The sequence below is a fragment of the Gopherus evgoodei genome, chromosome 7 (genome assembly GCF_007399415.2).
Source record: "Gopherus evgoodei ecotype Sinaloan lineage chromosome 7, rGopEvg1_v1.p, whole genome shotgun sequence".
Classification (NCBI taxonomy): domain Eukaryota; kingdom Metazoa; phylum Chordata; order Testudines; family Testudinidae; genus Gopherus; species Gopherus evgoodei.
Window position 1 is genome coordinate 105,526,927 of NC_044328.1, and position 13,944 is coordinate 105,540,870.

The 13,944-nt window shown below is 41.6% G+C and overlaps 1 protein-coding gene across 2 annotated transcripts in view; it reads right to left on the reverse strand.

The window, feature by feature from the left end:
* ARHGEF3 (Rho guanine nucleotide exchange factor 3) overlaps window positions 1–13,944 on the reverse strand; it is a 261,653-nt gene that overhangs the window by 122,416 nt on the left and 125,293 nt on the right. The window lies entirely within an intron of this gene.

The following is a 13,944-nucleotide window of genomic DNA, read 5'->3' on the forward strand; positions in this document are numbered from 1 at the left end:
ACAGTTCCCCCTTTTACAATAGTAATTGGGCTCACATTCCCTAACTTTATGTGTTCCACACTCAAATCATTACAGTTCCCACCACTGTCTGGCTTAGTAGTGTACAGCCAAACTGAAGAGTGCAACACAGTCTGAGATTGTACACAAAGACTTTTCTTTCCACTGAGACTATTGAGAAAGAAGCCCTGCTCCCATGTAATAGAGTATCTCCTCACTTAAAGTCATCCCGGTTAACATTGTTTTGTTATTAAGTTGCTGATCTATTAGAGAACATACTCATTTAAAGTTGTGCAACATTCTGTTATAAGGTGATTTGGCTTGCCCCATTCCGCCCTCTTGGTGCTCCTGCCAGAGTACAGGGTCGGGGTGTGGCTTGCCCCACTCTGCCCTCCCGTCATTCCAGCCAGAAAGCGGGGTCAGGGAGTGGGAGCTTACCCCATTTCGCTCACCTGACGTTCCAGCCGGGGAGCAGCGTTGGGGCACAGGGGCTTACCCCACTCCACCTGCCCGATATTCCAGCCAGGGAGTGGGCAAGCCCCCAACCCCGCTCCCCAGCAGGACCACCGGACAGGCAGAGTGGGGCAAGCCCCCACACTCTGACCCAACCAAGCTTCACAATCATCATTGGTGAGTACAGTATTAAACAGTTTGTTTGGAATTATTTAAAACTTATATTGTATATGTATACATTGTCTTTTGTCTGGTGAAAAAAATGTCCCTGGAACCTAACCCCCCCATTTACATTAATTCTTATGGGGAAATTGGATTCGCTTAACATTGTTTCACTTTAAAGTAGCATTTTTCAGGAACATAACTACAGCGTTAAGTGAGGAGTTACTGTATATGTTACAAAGTTCAAGATGTTGTGAGAAGTCGTTTGCTGATCTTATTTGTGAATGACAAAGGTGACTGAATTTAGATGGGTAGATTCACACATCTAGCAATAGAATGGGTTTGGGGTGGCGGACTGAAAACTGAGGTGATCAGGAAGGAATGTGTATGGATGGCAACAGCTTCAGTTCCCTCATTCATAAAAAGAATTCTCTATCTCAGGTTTTTATGAGCCAGTTTAGTTAGATAATGTTTATAAAATACTTAGAATATGTAAATCAGTATGTAAACCCTATTATTATATAATCAATTAAATGGGTAGAGCTATGCCCATGTACAGGTATGGTTCACAGGACCCATGCACAAACAAGTTAAGGCCTTTCTGTACAGATAGATGTGATTTGTTGAGATAGAAGCATGTTGGATAATTCCCATATTTCTTCATATGCAGATTTCTGAGTGTAATAGCCTTATACATGCATGTATCCACTCACAGAATTTTGTTGTTACAGCCTGCTGGCCACATGTATCACAGGTATATCTAACTACATGACATTGGGGGCTGATACTCCCAAAGCTGGCAATAAAATATGCCATGAGTACCCATCTGCATGAGTAACTACTCCATGTTACCAATCCATTGAGCACTCCTATCCCAATCCAGTCCATGAAACAAGTACAAAAGGTGTTTAAAAAACCAACAACAACATGATTTGACCACAATCTTCGTTGTGACAAATCAGCAGAGTTGAAAGCAATGCTTCCTGTGAGAATGAAAGGAAGCTCTGCCTTCATGACTGACTATTCAGTGGGAGACAGGTGGTCTGGCACTGGCAAGAGGCATTAACAAATTAAAAACCTATTTTTATAAAGAGATACTGCTTGTGGACTGATATAGATGTAAGCTGGCAAGAGACCCAGCCATCTGCAGCAGAGATTCTGCTATCCACTTTATGGAACAGGAGTGACTCTAGGCTTTTAAGAAGTTAACACTCTTATTTAGATAAGGTTTTTTTTCTGGATAGATTTAGACTTGGGGAATAACATCATTTACTCTAGTTTGGAGACTATGAGAAAAAGCAAGAGACCTTCAGTGTAAGGAGTAAAAATGCTTGGAAAATGGAGATGGATCAGTGAGCACAGCTGAACATAAACTTAGCCAGCCTACCAGTGATCGCAACCTGCAGTTTACGGAGTTTCGGTATAACAACAGCTAAATGTCCAGCAGGCAGAATCTCATGTAAATTGTTCCATAACTCTGTGTGGCGGGAAGAGCTGCACAGGAAAGTCTAATATGTTTAATTATTAAATGCATGTTCAGTTAATAAGCAAGATAATGAATCTTATTACAGAATCTGAGATTTACTTTCTGTAGAATAGTAAAAATAATAAATAATTGCAACATTTAGAATCTAAATTAATAATAGACATTACTTGTATGCAGTTTCTATATCCCTAGCCCTGGGGTTTAATTGTTCTACTTGCCTGACAGTGGGTGATCTCACGGAGGACATATCCATCTGTTGTATGGCATTTCACCACACTGGCATAATATAATATACCTGGCATACAACAGGCAGCTAGTCAGTTACTATTTATTTGCACTGGGCTAGTGCCCAAAGGCTCCAACTTGGATTTGGGCCACACTGTGGTATGGAAACATAAAGATGGTCATTGCTTTGAAGAGTTTATAACTTAAACAAAAATAGAAATAGATGTATTAGAGTAACAGATATCAAGTCAACCTCTAAAGCAACATATTTGCAGTCTGGTTTTCACTGAAGTTGCGGGGACAGAATTAACAATTGTGTAAGGAATCAGTTGTAAGATAAAAAAACATAAAAAAACCTACTAATTCATAACAGCATAAATCCTATTAGGCTGTTAGCCATTGAAATTAACTTTTCCCCCATCATAGCTTCTTACCAATGGGTCTTTATTACTAATTTTTTAGATTTACAAAACATTATGCCCATTGTCTACAATATCATATATATTTTAGGTAGAAATATATATTTTAATTTACCAGTTAATATGATTTTTATACTGAAAAAAGTAAAACAAATTGAAAACAAGTAATATGGCTATCAAGGAAGATGTTTTTATATGTTAATTCATTTGAAGTAAAATTGTAATGATGCAAAATTATTGAGGAAGGAGTTGGGATATGGAGTGGGGTAGAAGGGCAATCTAAACTGAACCTCTATTCAAACTATCTTTTTCCTTGGTTTAGAATGCAGGTTTGCCATTAGATGAATTTTATATATTGCCATTATAAACCAATATTAGCACAATATATTAGCAAAATGTTTAATAAATAACAATCTATTTATAAAATAATCACAAAGAAGCAGAAGAAAATGTGCATCTTGTGAGACAATTGCCCAAAATTATTTCCTGTCACATTCTGTGATAATTGCATAGAATTTGTTCACTTTTTTCATATGAAGAAGTAGTTGCCACTGTGGTGTGATGTCCCACTAGGCATTCCCCCATTACATCCTCTGATCCACCCAATAAACATCAGCAGAAGTTTTGTGTTTTAAGAATAATGATTTACCCAGTGTATCACAACAGGACATCGTGATTCTGCCTAATATTATTACATCTAGGTTGCGTAAGGTACAGGGCTGGAGGCAAAGTTTCTCTTGTAGAATTCAAAAAATCTGTTTCTAAGGCCATGAGCCACATAGCCATGAAAGGATCAGGTTTCAATTTCTGCATGGCACTGGCTGTACCACTATCCAGCACCAAAAGATAATCTGTAGGGACAACATAAATGCTTCTTTGCAGTATCTAGAGATCTTGAGGGCAGCTAATTACTTTCTACCTAAAGGACCAGAAGTGGCTCCTATTTAACTGGCAGAACAAGTCATCAGAAAGAGCATAGGAATCTTTCCCAATTTGTTGCAAGCATGAAAAGCTGACAATACAGGACCCTGTTCTAAACCCTTATGTGACAACCATAGACCAAACCCTTACTCAAACCTAAAAGTGGGGTTTCAGGCTTGAGATTGCCTATCAGACCAATTTACCACAGATTACTGCTATGGCAGACCCTGCGCCTCTCTGCTAGAATCAACAGGACTCATATTTGATTCTGAGACACAGCTCTCAGAGTCAGAACCAAACAAACTTTGAGACAAATGATAACTGATGAGGGCAAAAGGTCAACAGCTGAGTAGGGAACTGCCCCGGTTAGTGAAGGACAGTGCAGAGAAAAGAATTTAAAGGGATATTGGACAGCAAATGCATTTTTAAGTCTGGTTTTAATGTACCATAATGGCATTTAACCACAGCAATGAATTCAGGGTGTTAGAGGAATGAGGTGACAAGCTTGATGCTATGCCAAGTTAAAAAAAAAAAAAAAAAAAAGTAGGTGACTGGACACACTGTCTTGTCTCCAGGACAGATTTGGGATTACTGTCCCCTATATCCTCATGGGACAGTCAGTAGCTGGCATGCAGATATTCTATGATTGACAAAGATGTTATCACCGCAGTATGAGTCTCACAGGAGCCCTGCAAGAAAAATTACCTCTAACTGTACTGAGTTCTTGCAAAAGAGTGACACTTCCCCTCTACCCCTGCAAAAGCAGAACTACATTTAGGAATGCAGCCTGCAACTGTCTACAGGATGTCCTCTGGCCATCTGCAGTACAGGTCATAAATCACAAGCAAGTAAAGTAAGGAAAAGTCACCCTAACTTACTCCCCACTGATATTAACCTTGATGATAGGTTACCAGGTAGTGTGAATTTAGTAAATACTTGGGAAACGTTTTCTGTCCATGATTTCTGCAAGATATCTTTCACAGATAGATTGGATAAACAATTTGCAGTCTATTATTCATGAACTAAACAATAATTCTGTTGGCTACATATAGTGTGTGATTGATCATTAACAGCGTGCCAGGCTCAAGGATCCTGCAAAGGAATGCAGGTATGCTATGCTGAGCTACTTTGATACCAGACTTGAATCCTGTAGGTATGTACAATATAATTACTCTAACCATTAGTAGGTGGATTTAATTAGTTCCAGTAAAAATAAAGAGAAAATTAGGGTCTGTGACAGTGAGGTCCTGTATGGAAAACTAGAACAGCCAGTCTTGGAAAGAAAATTCAGGCTGAAGTTTATGTTTCATGGTTATTATTTAAGTTAGCAATAAAGCCTAAACCCATAAAAGGGGTTTTGTCTTTCTATGTCTTTTGTTCAAGGGAGAGTGGGAACTTCACCTACTTTAAGTCACCTGGAATTTTACTGCTCCCTGGCTGGATGACAGAACCTTTTTTTTCTTTTTTTTAATATCAGAGGATAAATAGACACCAAATAGAAAGAAACAAAAAACATCTTGTTTATGCAGCAATAATCTTGTTGATATACAAATATGGCTACTGATGCAAAGCCACTCACCAAAGCTCAGTGTGAACAAAATGTCTTTGCACAAATGTCTGCAAATAGCCAACAACAAGGGTATATGAATATTATTGAACTGAACATCAGTTTAGAACTTGAAAAGATTCACAAATACTGATCTGCAGTCTTGGGCCAGCCTCGCTACAGAGACTTGTTTTTAAATCCTTTCATAAACATGAAAGGCTATTCCCAAAAAGGGAGTGTCAAGGTTCCTCCCCGACTCTGAACTTTAGGGTACAGATGTGGGGACCTGCATAAACACTTCTAGCTTAACTACCAGCTTAGATCTGGTTTCGCTGCCACCATCCAGATTCCTCAGTCTGGAACACCCCCTTTCCTCCCAAAACCTTCCCCTCCCTGGGTAGCCTTGAGAGACTTTTTCACCAAGTTCCTGGTGAACTCCAATCCAACCCCTTGGATCTAAACACAAGGAGAATTTAACCATCCCCCCTCCTTTCCCCCACCAATTCCTGGTGAGTCCAGATCCAATCCCCTTGGATCTTAAAACAAGGAAAAATCAATCAGGTTCTTAAAAAGAAAGCTTTTAATTAAAGAAAGAAAGGTAAAAATCCTCTCAACAAAAAGTTTACAAGTTGAGAAAACAAAAATAAGACTAACACACCTTGCCCTGCTGTTACTTACAAGTTTGAAATATAAGAGACTGGTTCAGAAAGATTTGGAGAGCCTGGATTGATGTCTGGTCCCTCTTAGTCCCAAGAGCGAACAACCCCCCTCAAAAAGAGCACAAACAAAAGACTTCCCCCCATCAAGATTTGAAAGTATCTTGTTCTCTTATTGGTCCTTTGGGTCAGGTGTCAGCCAGGTTTCCTGAGCTTCTTAACCCTTTACAGGTAAAAGGATTTTGGTGTCTCTGGCCATGAGGGATTTTATAGTATTGTACAAAGGCTGTTCCCTTCCCTTTGTAGTTATGACAGGGAGAGCATCAGCTGTCTCCAAAAAACACTTTTTTATTTAAAAAAGCAATTACATTAATGGTGGACTAATTAATGGTGCTGAGGAATGAGGGTACACAACAGGTTGAAATGGAGGTGGAGGAACACATAGCTGTTCTCCACAACTTGCCACACTGAAAAGTTCTGAACAAAATAAGTCAACAGTAGCTCCAATCCTGAGATAGCAAACAGGGTCCCAGAATATCTTCTTTGTGCATAAAATTCTAGCTTGAGAGCAGCCAACTCCCTCACAACTGCAGAAACATCACACATCAGGAAGGTGGAAGCAGTCAATGAGAAACTGGTCAAGAACAGTTCCAGCGTGAGACAGATGCCACTAAGGTGAACCAGCAATGCCACTGACTACCAGGATGAGTTAGCAAAATGGCATATTTTTACACAGTCTTACAACCTACATGGAAGAAGGCTTGTTTGCGGGAAAAAGTACAATGATCTTTTTTCTGTGTATAAACACTTAACAACTCCTGGGGCTTCACTGCTTTCAATCCCTCTTTCTCCTTTCCTACCTCTTTTTCCCCAGCCTCTTAACTCCCAACCACTTGAATAACAATTAATAATACTTTGTATTTCTATGGAGTCTTTCACAGGAGAATCTCAGAGCTCTCTATCCATAATTACTGTTCACATCACTGTCTGAGATACAGAATTGTCCTCATTTTACAGATGGAGAAAACTGTATCACAAAGAGGTTAAGTGACCTACCCACAGTCATTGGCAGGACTAGGAACAGAAACAAAGGACATGTCTACATTGGTAGAGTTAGAGTTACAGCGCCGCTCAGAGACCGCTGAAGGGAAACTGCTGTTGTGTATTCACACAGTCAGCGGCCTGCCCAATAATACGTTTACATTTGTGGCACTTGTAGCGGTATTCAGAGCACTCTGGGGAAATTGCATTCTGGGGAGCTATCCCACACAGCATTTCTTCCTCTTCTGCTGCTAAGAGTTGTGGGAATATGGAGGAGGGTCGAGGGGTATCCTGGGTCCTGTCCCAATGCCCCACGATGCATTCCTTCACATCCCAACAATCCTCGTGCTCTCACCACATGTACTAGATATGACACGAGATTGCTTGTGGCATTCACAGAAGTGCTGATCACAGTGAAACGGCATTTTTGGGTTCGAGAGACAAGCACTGAGCGGTGGGATCACATTGTGATGCACGTGTGGGATGACGAGCAGTGGCTGCAGAAATTTCGGATGAGGAAAGCCACATTCATGGGACTGTAAAAGCAGCAAAGAGTCCTGTGGCACCTTCAGGGCCGGCTCCAGGCTCCAGCACGCCAAGTGTGTGCTTGTGGCAGCATGCCGCGGGGGGCACTTTACCGGTCGCCGGGAGGGCGGCAGGCGGTTCCGGTGGACCTCCCGCAGGTGTGCCTGCGGAGGGTCCTCTGGTCCCGCAGCTTCGGTGGAGCATCTGCAGGCACGCCTGCGTGACGTCCACCGGAGCGGCAGGACCAGCGGACCCTCTGCAGGCACATCTGTGGGAGGTCCACCGAAGCCACGGGACTGGTGACCAGCAAAGCGCCCCCCGCGGCGTGCCGCCGTGCTTGGGGCGGCGAAATGGCTAGAGCCGCCCCTGGACACCTTATAGACTAACAGACGTATTGGAGCATGAACTTTTGTGGGTGAATACATGCTCCAATACGTCTGTTAGTCTATAAGGTGCCACAGAACTCTATGCTGCTTTTACAGATCCAGACTAACACAGCTACCCCTCTGATACTTGACATTCATGGGACTGTGTGATGAGCTCACCCCAGCCCTGTGGCACAAGGACACGAGAAGGAGAGCTTCCCTGCCACTGGAGAAACGCATGGTGATTGCACTGTGGAAGCTAGCTACTCCAGATTGCTACCGATCGTTGATGGACTCATGTTGATGGAAGTATGCAGGGCCATTAATCGCATCCTGCTCGGAAAGACCGTGACTCTGGGCAACGCGTGTGACATTTTGGATGGCTTTACACAAATGGGCTGACAGGGGAGGACTGGAATGCCATGGGTATAGACTGGAGCCAGGAGGTTGATATGAGTGTATTGGCAGTGTCTGGGGAGAGCATGGGAAAGAGTTTTGCAACAGTGGCTACAGGGGATGGCAGGCAGGCGTGGAGCTGCTCGGTTTGCAGAGCTAGAATCACCTGGAGCGTGTCTGCTTGGCACTCCATACTGTTTAAGAGCGGCTCCATGGCTTCATTCTCGTGTGCCGCATTCTCCTTTCAGTCCCTCTTCTCGCTGTCCCGCTACTCCTTCAGTTCCTTTTTCTCAGCGGCAGAATGCATCATAACATCACGCAGAAAGTCCTCTTTAGTTCTTCTTGGCTGCTTTCTAATTGTGCGCAGCTGTTCAACCGTTGATAAAAAAAGAGGGAGGCTGGGCTGGGTTCCCAAGGTCATCTCTGTGAAGTTTAAATGCAGCATTTTATAGAAGCAGTATTGTTTGCAACACAGATAACACTGATTCAGTGATTTAAAACACAGCCAGTACTCTCACACCTCTCACTAACTGACTGACCCCAGGCAAGCATACATGAGCCACAAGACCCCCAAAATGGTGCGTAGCCACAGAGGCAGGGTAAATCAGTCTTCCCAGACCCTGCTGTACACTGGGCACGTGGCTCTTGGGGAGAGCCAGCTCTGTAGAGGGGGCCTGATAATCCTTCCTGTCCTCACACTTTCCACAGGATGTGATCATTATGGAAGATATCTCGCTACTGAGGGTGAGCAGGAAATCAAGAGAGGGTCTTCTCTAAGACTACAGCTTCCACTATGGGCCTATTGGCCCTATGCGGCTCACCTGTGTGCAGCAATGGTCATGTCTGTCCCCCCCATGATGACACAGTGGCACGGGAAAGTTATTGTTAATGAGTTAAGAAACAAAGCAGCTCTGCTGAAGAACCTGCGGCAGCAGATTGCCCAGTCTCTCCATGAGAGTTTCCTGGAGATCTCAGTCGTATTCCCGTGAAGTGAGGAAGTCAATCAACAGCCTGATCCGTGGCTCAGACTAGGCATGCGGTGGGAGACAACCTTGCCTTCTGTAACCCTCCTGCCCCCAACAACTTGCTTCAGAGATTCCCAAAATCCAGTCCACTTACCAGGGGCCTCCACTCCTGTTTGCGCTACATCAAGATACAACTGCTATTATTGGCTAGCCTCCTCCAGATAGAAAAGAGCTCCTGGCTGCATGCCTTTCTCACCTCTGAGTCATCCTCTGCCTCTGGGTCCCCCTCCCCCTCGACATCCAAGATTTCCTCCTCCTGGCTCGGTCCACTCTCAACTGGCATGTGAGCTGTAATTGTCCCCAGTGTCTACACTGGCACTGCAGCACTGTAGTCCCGGCGCAGAAAGCTGTATGCCTCTCATCGGGGTGTTTTTTTTAAAGTGCTGCAATTGCACAGTTTCTGCAAGCTAAGTGGCTTGGCAGTGTGTATACCTCAGGATTTACAGTACAGAAAGTGGCTTTACAGTGCAGAAATTTGCCAGTGTAGACAGGGCCTTAATCTCTTAACTCCAAGCACTGGGCCACATTCCCATCCTTTCCACGTAAGCAAAATAATCCTGTCACTGAGGATTACACCTTCACACACTCTAGGTGTGGCCTTCTTTAACACCTTTTCAGTAACATTTAATTTACAAAGGCCATTCTGGAAACACATACTGTACAAAAAAAGAGAACATTACTTTTGTTCTACATGCAGAGCACCTGTCAGTAGAATGTATTCTGGGAATTATATCAAGTACTTTACATTCATATAAATACTGTTTCTTCAATGGTATGCAATGGTGTTAAAGATCTAATGTAAAACTATTGTAAATATGAAAGTTATAGTAAGTCAAAGTACCTGAAGCTAGGCAGATAACTGGCAAAAAGAAACATCAACTTCTAGTTTACAGCTGGTATCCAAGGGGGGAAAATGCCCTCTCTTTTCAAAACTTTACCTTGATATGTACAGCCAAATGCAAATGGTTCATTCCCCAACTACCCTTAATTAGCTCATCTCTAACATCACTGCCTTTTGAAATAAAGTGCTAGAATCGGCTAAAATTCTCCCCTATTGGGAAAACTGTTTTGTACTCAGAAAAGGATTAAAAAAAGTGTTCACATTTTTCACAGCCACTTATTCAGTGACATTTAGGGAGTCTACAATACTTGATGAGAAGGCAATTTCATTATACTGTAAAGAAAGCTTGAAAACAAAGCTAACAAAAATCTTAGAAACTTTCAGAATGTCTCGTTTAACACTTTGAGAAAGCCATTTACAAACCTATGCACTTATCCAACTAGGTATCCCATTAAGGGACTGGAAAAAAGCATCTCTACAAATAATTTTCAACTCTACAGATGTGGAAAGCCTGCATCCTGCTGATAACACTGAAAAGCATTTTCATTTGCCAGTAAAACCAAAAACTGCATGGTTATGTCATGTTCAACACAGCAGATAACCATCGTTTGTAGTCTAAGAATAAGAAACTGTACTTGACCAGAGTTTATTATGAAATACATGACATGGTAACATAAAACTAAGTGAAAATTCCATTGCATAGTAAACATCCAATGAGGCCTTCAACACAGGAGTATCCTTAAATGACCATTATATACTATAATTATATGCTCCAGTCCCGTAAGCAGGTGAGCACCATGCTCTGACTAGGGTTAGATGAATCAGGGGTAGCACTGGTGCAGCTGCAGCCTTGAAGATGTAAGAAATTTCCTAGTGCCGACAAAGTCCATTGACTTGAGTTGGAAGTAAGGATACTCACAGCCTCACAGGAGGCACTTGGCACCTTGCTGGATCAGGCCAAAGACTATGAATTATGGAGAAAAAAGTTACATGAAAGAGCTAGGGATGGGGATGCTTTACTGGTTTTTGTATTTGATAAAGTAAATAAATGGTTTAACACTCATGAACATGAGGAAAAAGAGCAACAGTCAGATGTGGATCAGGCCCTTGAAAGGGATTTTCACATATAATTCTTCAAAACTTCTTCAGTCGTGATCTAAGGAACATCTAGATTACCGGACCAAAAATCAGAGGTGAGTCTAAACAAATTTGAAACAGTTTAGAAGAAATCTACATTGTAACTCAGACTTTCTTTAGGTGCCTTCAATGTATATATTACACTAACAGACTCCCTCTACAGCAAGAATTCACAATTATTTTTATAACAAGGACCACAATTTAGCAGAGGTTGTCTCACAGACCAACTACCTAACCATTTACAATTACATGGACCACCTTCCCTCCAATTCACATTTATATACTATTCCTGTGGCAACGATAGCAATTGTTTATATGAGAAAGAAGTATGAGGAAAATATGTAAAGATATTTTTTAATAGGATTTGGCAACTAGAAATGAAAATGAGCTAGTGCCATCTGATCAGCCAGCATTCTGCAAATGACCAATGATCATCACCAAATATCTTTCAGCAAGAATAACCCCTAAAGGAGAATGCAATATCCTCTGCTACAACTTCAGCTCCTGGAAGGAGCCAAATGGTTGCAACATTTTGTTCATTTTATGACAACATGCATGAAGAACTTAAGATAAAGCAAATGACTGACCCAGATGTATGCAGATGACATTTACTTAGGTAACCAAGCACTGTCATTCCCAGTACTTTGAAGACACTCTCAATGCTGATTTGATTAAGATGGCCAAATACTTGTATGGTGACATTTATAACCAAGTGTGACCAAGACAGTTTCAAATACGTTTCATCTTTACAATGCCACAGCAGCCCAAGAACTGATTCTCTTTCTTAATGGACATCGCTTGAAATACAGATCCCCAACCAGTTTACCTCAGACTAACCCTAGATATAATATTTCTCACATATCTTAGCCACCTGAGGAAAACTGTGGCTAAAGTGAGGTCATGTAATAACCTTCTAAGCAAATTGGCTGGCACATCATGGGGAGCATGAAGCACTCATGAAATTCGATTGATCTCACATAGGTTATTTTGGGTGCTGCATTTATATAATGGAATAACCTATTTTACAATAATAATTTGAATTATTTTGACCCTGATATTGCAGAAGAAATATAAATATGATTCAGATAAATTTATTTCAGTTAGGCCCATTCTGTGCCTGAAAACAACAGAAAGCCATGATATAAAAAACCCTTTGGTTAGCTGTAGTTCTGGCTAAAAGTGAGAACTACTGAATAAACCTAATTTATATACATCTGGGGTGTAAATCTATGAGAGTGTCTCTTAGTCAGATACTCATAAGGAAGAAATACACATATCTCACAGTGAGAAATTTGATAAGTTGTATAGCCCCCACTCACCACTGAATATTAGCAGTAAAAAGGCACCACCAACTTGAAAGCTAATCCATAATTTAGAAAAATGAATGCAAAGTTGTTTCAGGTACCACACCTGATTCTGAAAAATCCTGCCATGTTATGTGATGGCAAAATCCAAATTTTGTATTTTTTAAAATGACTTTCTCCTCACCATACAGTGTGAAAGATCTGCAGCAAAAGGAGAAACTTACTAAATGAGTGTCGCAGCCCTAAGGCCTCTATTCTAACATGGTGTCCGTATGGCCAATTGTTGGTCATCTAAAGGTCACACTGGTACTGTGTGCAACACCGTGGTGCTGTGTGCTACCTTAAGGTGCAGTGTGCAACATTATAGTGCCATGTGCATTTTCTTGCTCTTTTTGCCTGGTCACCTAAGGGTCAGGCTAGTGCTGTGTGCATAATACCAGTGTACTGTGAGCAAAGGAATCCAGTCTGACCAATTGTAGTTCAGTTCAAACGGTCAGATTAGGGTCGTGTGCAAAATACTGCTAGTGTGCTGGGTGCAGCTTCTAGTAGCTTCTAGTGTGCCGTGTGCAGATTCTATCTACATAGAGGGCACCAGCTCAGAACCTGGAAGGTGAAGGAGCTAGGGACCAATCAGATGCTGACAAAAGTAAAAGAGCCTTTGAATAAAACCATGCCTCGTGCCAGGATCTGCAGGAGTATCCACACACTGACTGAAGGACTTGATCAACCCTTCAGCCAGGAGTCTCCTCCGGATATAGCCGGCTTGGGATGTGACATTTTTTTTTCCAGATTACCTTCTACGGATTCGGTATGCTTCTGGTGTCTGTACTGCTGGTCAGCATCGCCTGGAATATGGTATTTGCCTTCTAATTTCTGTAAACACTCTGTGTTTTGCTTAGCCTCTTTTTCTCTCCTTCCCTTGCTTAGAATAAAGTTGTGCATATACAGTATATGAGAGCTGAATTGTTGTAATAATTGCTATTGTAGTTAGTTGGTGTGTTTTACAGTATTTGGTTAATGTGCGCATAGTTCATTTAATTTGGTGTATTTATTTTGAATTTTAGGGAGCAGTTAATTTTGAATTATCTGGTTCCTTGTTAATGGATGTAAATAGATTGCTTCTAGTTGTGTGAATGTTCTTGTTCTAATAGTACTGCTAGTTGGTAAAAGTGCCCCTCCCCAGCCCAAGTTGTGATTTTTTTCCCTGTTAATAAAAGGCCACGTGGTTTTTTTGAATTCTGTCTGGTTTTAATTTTCCTCTCTCAATTAAAAGTTCACCCGAACCCGCATTAGGGTCGGTAAATGAGCACAGGAGAAAACAGTGAAAATGATTATACACAAAACAAACACTGAGAAAGGAAAAAAGAAAAAAATCTCCCTCTAATTCAGTTGAGAAATCTTAAATGTTATTTTCAGAGAGAAGTGTGATTTTAATCTGACAATGT